Source organism: Schistocerca gregaria, chromosome 4, assembly GCF_023897955.1.
Source record: "Schistocerca gregaria isolate iqSchGreg1 chromosome 4, iqSchGreg1.2, whole genome shotgun sequence".
Classification (NCBI taxonomy): Eukaryota; Metazoa; Arthropoda; class Insecta; order Orthoptera; family Acrididae; genus Schistocerca; species Schistocerca gregaria.
This window is the reverse complement of record NC_064923.1, coordinates 273294348-273308078: the sequence shown is the minus strand read 5'-3', so window position 1 is coordinate 273308078 and position 13731 is coordinate 273294348. Positions and strand designations below refer to the sequence as shown.

Genomic DNA, 13731 nt, shown 5'->3' with positions numbered 1-13731 from the left:
GTTATTTTATTCTTTGTCTGTATTTCAGGAAGTGTTGTGAACTACTACTATTACATTTTTAAATGTTGTGATTGTGTGTTTATTTACTGTCATGTTGCTTTCTACAGACTAATTACTAATGCTTGTTGTATTATTATATGAAGAGTAGTCAAATAGTTCCCAGAATTTCGTTATAACTATTTATTCTGACAGTATAGAAACACTTTCACTTAATACCCTTCAAAATAGGCTATTGCTCGAAACAATGATAAAAGTCCTTTCAAAGTTCAGCTATTGTGTTGCTTTTGATGCCTTCTATGGAGGCAAGTATTTGTATGGAGTGTAGTCATGTATGGAAGTGAAACATGGACGATAAATAGTTTAAACAAGAAAAGAATAGAAGCTTTCGAAATGGGGTGCTACAGAAGAATGCTGAAGATTAGATGGGTAGATCACATAACTAATGAGCAGGTATTGAAAAGAATTGGGGAGAAGAGGAGTTTGTGCCACATCTTGATTAGAAAAAGGGATCGGTTGGTAGGACATGTTCTGTGGCATCAAGGGATCACCAATTTAGTACTGGAGGGCAGCGTGGAGGGTAAAAATCAAAGAGGGATACCAAGAGATTAATACAGTAAGCAGATTCAGAAGGATGTAGGCTGCAGTAGGTACTGGGAGATGAAGAAGCTTGCACAGGATACAGTAGCTACATCTACATTTATACTCCGCAAGCCACCCAACAGTGTGTGGCGGAAGGCACTTTATGTGCCACTGTCATAACCTCTCTTTCCTGTTCCAGTCTCGTATGGTTCGTGGGAAGAACGACTGTCTGAAAGCCTCCGTGCATGCTCTAATCTCTCTAATTTTACATTTGTGATCTCTTCGGGAGGTATAAGTAGGGGTAAGCAATATGTTCAATACCTCATCCAGAAACGCACCCTCTCGAAACCTGGCGAGCAAGCTACAGTGCGATGCAGAGTGCCTCTCTTGCAGAGTTTGCCACTTGAGTTTGTCAAACATCTTCGTAAAGCTATCACGGTTACCAAATAACCCTGTGATGAAACGCGTCGCTCTTCTTTGGAGAGCTGCATCAAACCAGTCTCAGGACACAACAACACATGGAGGCAAAATAGTTGCCTTTGAGGCCCTTTTTGAGCTTGAGGAAGAGCCAAAAATCTGCCGGTGCTAAATCCAGCAATTAGGGAGACTAATACAAGAGTGGAATGTTCATTTCTGGTAAGCCAGATCCTCACAAGTGAAATGTGGCAGGGAATAATGTCATGATTTAGTGTCAACCTGGCTTGCCATTTTCAGAGATGTTTTCTTTGTATTGCTTCTCTGTCATTTCAAAACGTGTACATAGGAAAGGCCATTAACAGTATGTCCAGCTAGTACAAATTCATGGTGCACAACACCTTCATTGTTGAAAAATGCAATGAGTATCACTTTTGTTTTGGATTTGATGTGACATGCTTTCTCTGGTCAATAAGAGGGTTGTTTGTGACATTCTGATGCTGCCTATTTTGCTCCAGGTCATACACGTACACCCGGGTCTCATCATCAGTAATGATTGTCTCAAGAAACATCAGGTCCTCTACACTTTTATCAAAAAACTTGGCCACAGTCAACAAATGAGTTTCCGTTTGGTGCGGTGTCAGCATCTGTGGGACAAACTTTGCACCAACACGTTTCATCTTCAAATTGTCTGACAGGGTGCATGAATGGATCCAAGTCTACAATTCTTGTACCAATTCATTGATAGTTGATTGTGAGTCTGATCTGATTAACTGTTTAACTTGCTTGACCATTTCTTCTTCTGGAGGCTGATGGTCTTCCACTGTGATGCTCGTCTTACAGCGATTCCTGCCCATCCCAAAATCTTAAAAACTTCCCATAAACGGCTGTTTTCTTCAAAGCAGCTTCCCCATAATCTATTTGTAAGGCTAAATTTGCCTGATCTGCAAATGAATTTGATGTTCACCCTTTGCTGGAACTGTGACATCATGCCACCAGATCACCACACTCTGGTACCTGTAAGTAAACAAAAAACACTACACAATTTATTGCAGAGAAATCAAGAATAATTAGTTAAATCAGAGTAATTAATTAATGCAGCCTAATATGAGGTGCAGCAAAACAATTACAGAGAAATTTTGGGAACATTTTGTTGCTGTGGTGGTGGTGGTGGTGGTGGTGGTGGTGGTGTTCAGCCCGAAGACTGGTTTGGTGCAGCTCTACAAGCTACTTTATCCCCTGCAAGCCTCTATATCTCCAAATAACAATTGCAATCTACATTATTACGTGTCTGCTAACTGTATTCACCTCTTGGTCTCCCTCTACAAGTTTTACCCATCTCCAATATGAAATTGATGTCTCAGAAAGTGTCATTAACTGATCCCTTCTTGTAATCAAGTTGTGCCACAAATTATTTGTCTCTCCAATTCCTTTTGGTACTGCCTTATTAGTTACGTGATATACCCATCCAATCTTCAGCATTCTGTCGTAGCACAACATTTCAAAAGCTTCTATTGTCTCCTTGTCTAAAATGTTTATCATCCCTGTTTCACTTCCATATGTGGCTATGTTCTAGACAAACATCCTCAGAAAAGACTTCTTGAAACATAAATCTATAATCAATGTTAACAAATGTCTTTTTTCAGAAGTAATTTTCTTGCCATTGGTAGTCTACATTTTATGTCCTCTCTACTTTGGCAATCATCAGTTATTTTGCTGCCAAATGGCAAAACTCGTCTACTACTTTTAGTGTCTTGTTTGATAATCTAATTCCCTCAGTATCAACTGATTTATTTTGACTACATTCCGTTATCTTTGTTTTGATTTTGTCAGTGTTCATGTTATATCATCGTTTCAAGAGACTGTCCATTCTGTTCAGCTGCACTTCCATGTCCTTTGCTGTCTCGGACAGAATTACAATTTCATCAGCAAACCTCACAGCTTTCACTACTTCTCCTTGAACTTTAACTCATACTCCAAATTTTTCTTTGGTTACCTTTACTGCCTGCTCAGTACACAGATTGAATAACATCAGCTATAGGCTACAACTCTCTCTCACTCCCTTCTCAACCACTGCTTCCGTTTCATGTCCCCTGACTTGTGTAATTGACATCAGGTTTATGTACAAATTGCAAGTAGCCTTTCTCTCCCTGTATTTTACCCTGCTACCTTCAGAAATTCATAGAGAGTATTCCAATCAACATTGTCAAAAGCTTTCTGTAAGTCTATAAGTCCTATAAACATAGATTTGCCTTCCAGGAACTATCTTCTAGGAGAAGAAGATAATGGAAATTTTTGAAGGGCTTGGATACAGTAATCCATGCCTAAAAATGTTGAATACAAGTAGTTTTGTAATTTGGTTACTGTTGTACTTGGTTTATGTAGAAAAACTTAAGTATCACTGAGTATACAGTGACATATTGGTTGGAGGAACAAATGCCAGTTTTTTGTGGTCAATAATGACTAAGTTCACACAGTGAAAGGCTGGATAGAAACAGAGTCCGAAACACAACAAAGTTGTCATAAAAATACAAGATCAGTCCAGAGTTAATACCAAAGAGATAAAACTGTAACATATTAAATGGCATGTTCTGTTGGCTCCAAGTTATACTTGGAAAGTGCCAATCTGTGACCATACGCACGTATTTAAGCACAGAAATCCACCAGAGAGTACATTCATTGTACTCTCAGTTTATGCTGTCTTTGAAACCAGAAAGAACAATATATCTTGCCAGTTGCAGTATCTCATACTCCATATCAATACCATGGCTTGGAAAAATCAAATCACTGTCATATACAAGACCCCTTCCTCTTAATCAGCATGTAGGGCCATAAGTGGTCAGGCTTTTGCCGTATTTATTGGGGAAAGGAAAAAAAGATGTGCTGGGATTCCTGCAAAAAGACCCTGCGACAGCTCAACACCATTATTGACTGGTTCTTGGACATGTGCTGAGGAAAAATGCACTTTCTAATTATTTGCCCTTGTCGTGCTTTTTGGACCTACGTGTGTCAGGTGTGTTTCAGAGGGAATGTGGGGACTGGAAGTGCCTCCACCTCCAGGGACACCTTATTGCTTGGCAGACTGATCTCTGCTACTATGTTCTATTCAAGAACGTGGGCGGGGAGGGGGGGGGGGGTAGGAGAAAGGGTTGGCAAGTGATGGTGGAAGGAACCGGAACTGGCTTAGGAGGTGGCAATGGTTTGTTGCCATCCCTCTTCCTCCTAGGTGTTTAAGCATAGGTGGGGGCAGAGATCATACTGTTGGCAGAAGGTAGGCTGAGGGGAGCAGACTTGTTATGGCTGTGGTTGCTTACACTTACTCTAGATGGCTGCAGGGGAGCGGGGAGGAAGGGTTGCCACTGGTTTCAGTGCTGAACTAAAATCTATTTATGGCCAACTAGTGCTGAACAACAATCTATTTATGCCTGACTGTGACTTTGAACATCTGTTTTTCAATATTGCTGATGTTGATGCCTTTGGTCCACTGTGGTTTCAGCTCAAAAGAGGAATCTATTACCAGGAGTGCCTGTGCTTTAGTAGATGCAGGTACACAGACCATGAGCCCTCTGGGTCAGGTGCAGCAGATTGAGTTATGTATGTGAACGTCTTTGCAGCTGCTGTGCCATTCTGTCTGGGAGCTTGGAATGTGGACCAAAGAGTGATGTCAGTGGCTTATAATTTGTGATGAGATGAAAAATGTAAAACTTCTTTACACCATAAATAACTGACCGTGACACCTCCCTGATTTTCAAATAACTGCATTAACTGCAGCTCTTCCACGTTAACCAAAATGCGAAGATTGTCTATGGCCATGACATGAAACCCCCTTAGCCCCTTCTTGATAACGTATGACTGAGGTACTTAGCCCTCATTCAAAGAGAACTGGCAGGCCTGGAAAAGTTGTAACTGCTGGTCACTCATAGCCCCTGTTGCAATTATATCATCAAAATAGATTATACATTGTGGGATACCCTGAATTAACTGTAGAGATCATCATATCATCATCATCATCATTTAAGACTGATTATGCCTTTCAGCATTCAGTCTGGAGCATAGCCCCCCCCTTATAAAATTCCTCCACGATCCCCTATTCAGTGCTAACATTGGTGCCTCTTCTGATGTTAAACCTATTACTTCAAAATCATTCTTAACCGAATCCAGGTACCTTCTCCTTGGTCTGCCCCGACTCCTCCTACCCTCTACTGCTGAACCCTCGAGTCTCTTGGGTAACCTTGCTTCTCCCATGCGTGTAACATGACCCCACCATTTAAGCCTGTTCGCCCTGACTGCTACATCTATAGAGTTCATTCCCAGTTTTTCTTTGATTTCCTCGTTGTGGACACCCTCCTGCCATTGTTCCCATCTACTAGTACCTGCAATCATCCTAGCTACTTTCATATCCGTAACCTCAACCTTGTTGATAAGGCAACCTGAATCCACCCAGCTTTCGTTCCCATACAACAAAGATGGACGAAAGATTGAATGGTGCACGGATAACTTAGTCTTGGTACTGACTTCCTTCTTGCAGAAGAGAGTAGATCGTAGCTGAGCGCTCACTGCATTAGCTTTGCTACACCTCGCTTCCAGTTCTTTCACTATGTTGCCATCCTGTGAGAATATGCATCCTAAGTACTTGAAACCGTCCACCTGTTCTAACTTTGTTCCTCCTATTTGGCACTCAATCCGTTTGTATTTCTTTCCCGCTGACATTACTTTCGTTTTGGAGATGCTAATCTTCATACCATAGTCCTTACATTTCTGATCTACCTCTGAAATATTACTTTGCAAACTTTCAATCGAATCTGCCATCACAACTAAGTCATCCGCATATGCAAGACTGCTTATTTTGTGTTCACATATTTTAATCTCACCCAGCCAGTATATTGTTTTCAACATATGATCCATAAATAATATGAACAACAGTGGAGACAGGTTGCAGCCTTGTCTTACCCCTGAAACTACTCTGAACCATGAACTCAATTTACCGTCAACTCTAACTGCTGCCTGACGATCCATGTAAAGACCTTTAATTGCTTGCAAAAGTTTGCCTCCTATTCCATAATCTCGTAGAACAGACAATAACTTCCTCCTAGGAACCCGGCCATATGCCTTTCCTTGATCTATAAAGCATAGATACAATTCCCTGTTCCACTCATAACACTTCCCCATTATTTGCCGTAAGCTAAAGATCTGGTCCTGACAACCTCTAAGAGGCCTAAACCCACACTGATTTTCATGCAATTGGTCCTCAACTAATACTCGCACTTTTCTTTCAACAATACCTGAGAAGATTTTACCCACAACGCTGATTAAAGAGATACCTCTGTAGTTGTTACAATCTTTCTTGTTTCCATGTTTAAAGATTGGTGTGATTACTGCTTTTGTCCAGTCTGATGGAACCTGTCCCGACTCCCAGGCTATTTCAATTATCCTGTGTAGCCATTTAAGACCTGACATTCCACTGTGTTTGATGAGTTCCAACTTAATTTCATCCACCCCAGCTGCTTTATTGCACTGCAATCTATTGGCCATTTTCTCCACTTCCTCAAATGTGATCCTATTTCCATCATCATTCCTATCCCATTCTACCTCGAAATCTGAAACATTACTGATCGTATTTTCACTTACATTGAGCAACTCTTCAAAATATTCCCTCCATCTGCCCAAGGCATCCACAGGATTCACCAGCAGTTTTCCTGATCTGTCCAAAATACTTGTCATTTCCTTCTTACCTCCCTTTTGAAGACTGCTAATTACACTCCAGAATGGTTTTCCAGCAGCTTGACCCATAGTCTCCAACCTGTTTCCAAAGTCTTCCCAAGATTTCTTCTTGGATGCTGCAATTATCTGTTTGGCTTTGTTTCTTTCTTCAACATAACTTTCTCTGTCTACCTGAGTTCTAGTATGTAGCCATTTTTTATAGCCTTCTTTTTCCTTTTACAGGCTGTCTGCCTTCCTTTTACAGGCTGCCTTGACTGTGTCATTCCACCAATCTGTTTGCTTCATCCTACTTTTACACACTACTGTTCCAAGATATTCTTTAGCCACTTCTAGTACTGTGTCCCTGTACCTTGTCCACTCCTTTTCCAATGACTGTAATTGACTACTTTCAACTAACTGGTACCTTTCTGAGATCACTGTTATGTACTTGTGCCTGATTTCCTTATCCTGAAGTTTCTCCACTCTGATCCTCCTACATATGGACCTGACCTCCTGCACTTTCGGCCTCACAATCCCAATTTCACTGCAGATTAAATAATGATCAGTGTCATCAAGAATCCCCTGAATACACGTGTGTCCCTCACAGCCTTCCTGAATTCCTGATCTGTTATTAGTCAATGACAGATCTGGTTCCCCTGCCTTCCCAAGTATACCAGTGAATGTTATTATGTTTAAAAAAGGAGTTTGTGATTATTAAGCCCATACTGGCACAGAAATCCAAGAGTTGTTTCCCGTTCCTGTTGGCATCCATATCCTCTCCAAATTTACCCATAACCTTTTCATACCCTTCTGTTCGATTTCCAATCCTGGTGTTAAAATCACCCATGAGCAGAACACTGTCCTTTTCCTTTACTCTGACAACTACATCACTGAGTGCCTCATAAAAACTATCCACCTTATCTTGATCTGTCCCTTCACAATGTGAATATACTGACACAATCCTAATTTTATTGCTAGACACTGTCAAATCTATCCACATCAGTCATTCGTTTACATACCTTATTGCAACTACGCTGGGTTCCATTTCTTTCCTGATGTAAAGCCCTACACCCCATTGTGCTATTCCTGCTTTGACTCCTGACAGGTAGACCTTGTATTATCCCACTTCCTCTTCTTTCTCACCCCTTATCCGAATGTCAGTAACAGCTAAAACGTCCAGCCCCATCTTACTTGCAGCCTCTGCCAGCTCTACTTTCTTCCCAGAGTAGCTCCCATTGATATTAATAGCTCCCCATCTCATTACCATTTGTTTGCCAAGTCGTATCTTAGGAGTCCCTGGTTTGTCAGTTAGAGGTGGGACTCCGTCACCTCCAAAGGTCCGAGGCATTTGCTCTGATTGTTGCCAGCATCATATTTAAAGTACCGGGGAAGCAGGTTGCTAGCCTTACTTGCCCCAAGTCCCATTGGGCTTTACTCCTAACGGTTGAGGGACTAACCGGTGGATTTGGTAGTCTTTGCCGTATGAGCACAAATGTGGCCACGACTCAGGATATGCCCGAGATGCCCAGCCTTATTCCAAAGTAACTGGTATCCCGACTGTCGGGACCACTTACTTGGCCACTCATATGTTGCCCGTGGTTCATGAACTAGGACATGACTACAGGAACCCACACCATGAACCACTGTGGAGATACCTCTAAAAAATCGTGGGAGTGCTTATGATTCCAAACAGTAATGTGTTGCATCTATACATGCCAAAAGGCATAATAATGACTAACATATGTTTTGTTTCCCAATGACAGGCAATTGCAAACAGGCATCAGCCAGATCTATTTTTGAAAAAAAAATGAGCCCCGGCCAACTGGGTAGGAATTCCTCTGACCTAGGAATCAGATAAAGATCTACATGTGGCTAAGAATTTACCATAATTTTGAAATCAGCACATAATGTAATAGCTTCGTTTGCAGCTTAATGACTGCCAGTGGTGCTGCCCATTATTTTGAAGACGCTGGCAAAGTGCCATAAACTGTGATGCCTTTGTAGTTCAGCCTTAACTTGCTACTACATAGCAAATGACACTGGTATCCTCTGCAGAACCAAGTGTTTCTTGTAAAACATGTGATATCAGGGGATGGGGAATGACATCATTGGTGCCTGGTGTCACAATATGGACACAGTTTATTTGAGCTGGTTTGCTGGGGCTTGTGGACAATGATGTGGGGGATGAAACAATGGTGAACGAAGAGCTGTTTTCTGTATGAGTTTACCAATGACGAATAGAGTGAATCATTAATTACCTTACCAACTATCGTATATTGCGCCACGAGACTACAGGATGGCCTGTGCTCAGTGAAGCAGATGATAATATTGACTGCGTGTTATCAGCTGATTGATACTCAGTCAGCATATTACTAGATGTAACCCATCTTAACATCACTCAATATATCCCATCTTAACAATGTGTAATACTTGCAGATGCTCTCTGTAAACATTGAACATAGGTAACAGTTGATCCACTCCCTCCAGCTTTGTTAACATGTACCCCTTTGAATTGCAGTTCCAGGAAGTCTTGTCATAGTTACAATTTTGTCCAATTGTTGTACCTGATGGCCCTAATCACATCAGGTTACGCCGTGCGACTGCTACGATCGCAGTTTCGAATCCTGCCTTGGGCATGGATGTGTGTGATGTCCTTAGGTTAGTTAGGTTTAAGTAGTTCTAAGTTCTAGGGGACTGATGACCACAGCAGTTGAGTCCCATAGTGCTCAGAGCCATTTGAACATCAGGTTACGTAAATAAAATAAATTATTTGGGTGCTTATTTTGTACATACAAATTGAGTTTTCAGTTGTAATTCTGCTCTGTGAACTAGAATTTATTCTCTCTTGATTGTACACTGTTCACTTTTGGTTCTGAATTTACTATTGGAATTGTAAAACTGACCGAAACTTTATCCAAATTGTACCATTGTTTCGTTTTCTTTCGGTTTTTAGTTAGGAACACAGTCATGATTTAAAATTTATTTCATGAAAAGCTGCAGTAATATAAAAAGGATAGGTTGCTACTCACCACAAGGAGGAATCATTGAGTGGGAAACAGCCACATTGAAAAAAAGGCTACTAGATATTAATAATATCTAACAATCTTTTTTCAATCTGATTAATAATATCTGACCATCTTTTTGTCAATTTGCCTTTCTCCCACTCTGTGTTGAGTATCAGTTAAACCTTTTCATAGTGTTGTTACTCTTTGCTTGAGTTTACATTTTTTCATGGAAAGTTATGGACTTCCTTTGAATTATTTATTTATTGGTTATTTCAATGTGCAAGGTGCCACAAGCAGTTTTCTTCCACTGCAGAAATTTATTAAAGTATTAGTGCTTGTAATACGAAGAATACCAGCCAGATTGTGTGGAAGTAGCAGCTATTACCAGTTGATGCTGGTAACGCATGATTTTTCATAAATACGTACTGTGGGAGTGCAATTATTATTACTGTTCGGCAGCTACTATTGACAGCAACACTCATTGAGATGCTGGTAAATTTTCACTGCTTTCTGAAACCATCCTTTCTTCAGTGCTTTTGTTGCATCCTGCCACAGGTCCAGTCCACCAATAGAGAGTTGGCAAGGCTTGCACAATATGAACATTGAAGATAGTGTGAATCTTGAAGTTGTTTTAATTATTCTAACCAACCTTTATAGTGGAGATGCAGAAACTCCTTGGCTGCTTAGAATGGTGTAGGCAAGTAGTGGCAAAGAGTTGGTTTTGGCAGGAATGATGTGCCGAAGTAGCAGCTTATTAATTTCATTTAAACAGATTCATTTCTCATAAACATGTTGACATGTGAGGTGTCTGACCGAGTAGCCCTTGGTATACATTATAAAGTCAGATAGTTTCCTCTAGATTCAGTTAGAACCTCTTCTCAAGATCCTACTTTCGTTACACACACTACAATTTCTATCAGAGATGAGTGCATTTATTGCTACTTGTTCTGTGAAGTACTGATTCACTAGTCACTTGGGCTAAATAACACTAGTTAACAAATTTAAACTTTTTTTCTGCATCTGGTTTGTAAATGAGTGGATTTACCTAATTTTGGGGTGCTGAATACACTGGTAAAATCATTTTTCTCTATGACATCACATTTTGTAGATACACAGCAGAATAAAAAACAGTAATAGCGAAAATTGACAAAATTAAGTCAGACAAAAAATACACATTCAGAACGTGTGAAATCAGTACTATTTTGTATGTATATATGGGCATGATGCCAGTAAAAGGTCCTAATTAGTTCAGAAGATATTTTCACATTTAATTGTCTCTGGTTTCTGAAAAATGTGACAATGGAGCTCTTCATTTGTTTGCCATTTCATCACTCCCCCTAACAAGACCCCAGCCCCAGCCATAGTCACCCATCATCGAAGGGTTCCAATGGCCTTGGTAATGATGTTCCATGATAAGAATGTCTTGGTGAAAGCATTCACCACGCTCATTGCTTACGGCTCCCAAAATTTCTGGGAAGAAATCAAGGTGAGAAATTAAAAAGTGAATTTTAAGCGACATTCTACACCCCATATTCTTATAGTTGTCCAACACATCATTCGCAATGGTAACATAGTTTTTGTCTGTTCTGCTACCCAAAAAGCCCTTCACAATTGCTTTAAAAGAAGACCAAACAGCTAATTGGATATCTGTGAGTTTGGTATCAAAGGTTGGATCTTTCAGCAATTTTCTTATTTGTGATCCAGCAAATATGCCTTCGTTCAGCTTTGCCTTGCTTAGTTTGGGAAACTTTATTTTTAGTGATTGAGGGCCTCACCCTCTTAATCCAGAGCTTTTACAAAGTTCTTTATAAGGCCCAACTTGATATGAAGGTGAGACAAAATGATTGTATTGGGCTCAACCAATGGAGTATTGTTCACATTTATATTTCCAGGAATATATGACTTCCTTATAGGCCATTCCTTGACTGTATTGTGGTTCTTGGTGTCAACGGCTGTCCCAAAAGCACAATAAGCAGCAGTATTTCGTGAATCCAGCATATAAATCTGTAAGGAGTGCAACAACTTTTAAATCACAGCAGAGCTGTCATTCATGATCTTTATATTAGATTGCCTCGAGCAGCAAAGCCATGGTTTCAATAAGTTTCTTTCATGTCAACTGTGTAAGCCAGAAGTACCATTGGAAATGCATTGCCATTATACAGTAGCACTGTTTTCAAGCTGGTTTTACTGGAGCCAATAAATAGTCACCATTCCTGTGGATTATGTTGTTCACCTAGCTGCATCATAAGACCATTGACATCTCTACATACCCACATTGAATTCCGCCTATCGAAATATTGAGCGAAGGAAGCACCTCTTGATCTGAAACAGGAAATTTTTGTCCCTGGAGCTAGAATGTTCCGTTGTTGCAGTCTCGACCCCAAGAGTTCAGCTTGCTGTTTTGAAAATTTTAGATCGCGAACCAAATTGTTCAGTTCCTTTTGATTAAAGAGCTGAGGTGAAGTGTCGTGATATTGAGGGCAGTACACTTCTCTATGTTCAGTACTTTCTGATTCATTTGACATGGTGTCTGGTTCCGTGGCTTTCCGGTTACAGACAAGAACAGGCAGCACCCTCGTCTTGGGACACAGGCAAATGCACTGAAGATACATTTGGATACTTTATTTTATCCCTAGTTTTGCTGGAATGTCCCGAAATATTTGTAAGACACAAGTAACAGTCTGAATAATGGTCTTTAGGCTCATACAACACCATTGGAACAGTGAATGGCATGGCTTTGCATTTTCATTTCAACCACTTGGTAAAGGTTGTAGTACAGGTTATGCAGGTAATATGAGGTGCAAAATTTTTATCTTGATCACCAACAGGACAATCAGAGTACAATTTATATGCCCATCTTCTGTTTCTTCATCCTCAGTGGCCTCTATCCCTTGCTCTCCAGGGACCACTCTCCTGCTCCTTGGCCAGCCATCCTGCCTGCCTTCCCTTTCCTCACCCTCGGTTTCTCCATCCCTTCCCCTCCAGGGACCGCTCCTTCTCCTTGGCCAGGAAGACATCCTCTTCTCTGGCTCCTGCTAGGGATTCAGTTCCCTGTCAGAACATCCCTCCCTGGCCTTCTCAGAATAGGAGGCTTGCAAAGTCGTATCAAACTAGAGACCCACACTCCAAGGGCCCCAAACCCACTCGCTCTCTGTCCGATCCCGACATCACCGCCACCTATTCCCTTACTGATAGTGCCTCCACCTCCCTCCAAGAGAGAAGAAGCAGCACAAGTCAAAGGACAAGGCTTCCCCGACTTCCCAGGGGGCTTTGCCCCCTCCTCATCATCCCAAAGCAGACTGCTTATGGATGTCACCCCATCCTTGTCGGTGATGATCACTAACCGAGTGGCATGACCTCCTCTCGGCTTCTTTACATCTAACCTGGACTCTCACCACATGATAATCCAGTGGAATTGCAACAGGTATTATTTTCACCCACTACAGCACCTTGTTTTCTCCTGTTCTGTGTTCCATCTAGCTCTTCAATAAATACACTTCTGTGATGACCACTCTCCAATGTTTCATGGTTGTTGGGTATTCTGTCGGAACCGTGCTGGCGCCAGGATAGTGTCTGGAGGGTTCTGCACTTTGGTTCACACTGATGTCATTAGTGACTGCATCCCTATTCATATCAACCTGGAAGCAATAGTAGTTAGAGTGCAAAAGACTCCAGCAGTCACCATTTGCAATGTGTACCTTCTTCCAGGTGAGCCACTTACTTATGTTGAATTGCCCACCTTAATACAGCAGCTCCTGCCTCTGTATCTCCTCCATGGGGATTTCAATGCACGCCACCCCTTGTGAGGGAGTGCCACTTCGACACGTAAGGTTCTTGTAATTGACCAACTTATTACATACTTTGATTTGTGTCTTCTCAATGATGGTTCCCGTACCCACTTCAGTGCCACTCACAACCTCCTCTCCTGCTCTTGTGGCTTCCCTACGTTGGTCAGCCCATGGTGATCTTTGTGACAGTGACCACTTTATGGTCTGTCATTCCCCTTCCAACGCCAGGCAGACAGGCCCCACGC

At 41.4% G+C, this 13731-nt stretch overlaps 1 protein-coding gene across 1 annotated transcript in view; it reads left to right on the top strand.

Annotated features, from left to right (window-relative positions):
• LOC126365995 (adhesion G protein-coupled receptor A3) overlaps window positions 1–13731 on the top strand; it is a 172360-nt gene that overhangs the window by 35128 nt on the left and 123501 nt on the right. The window lies entirely within an intron of this gene.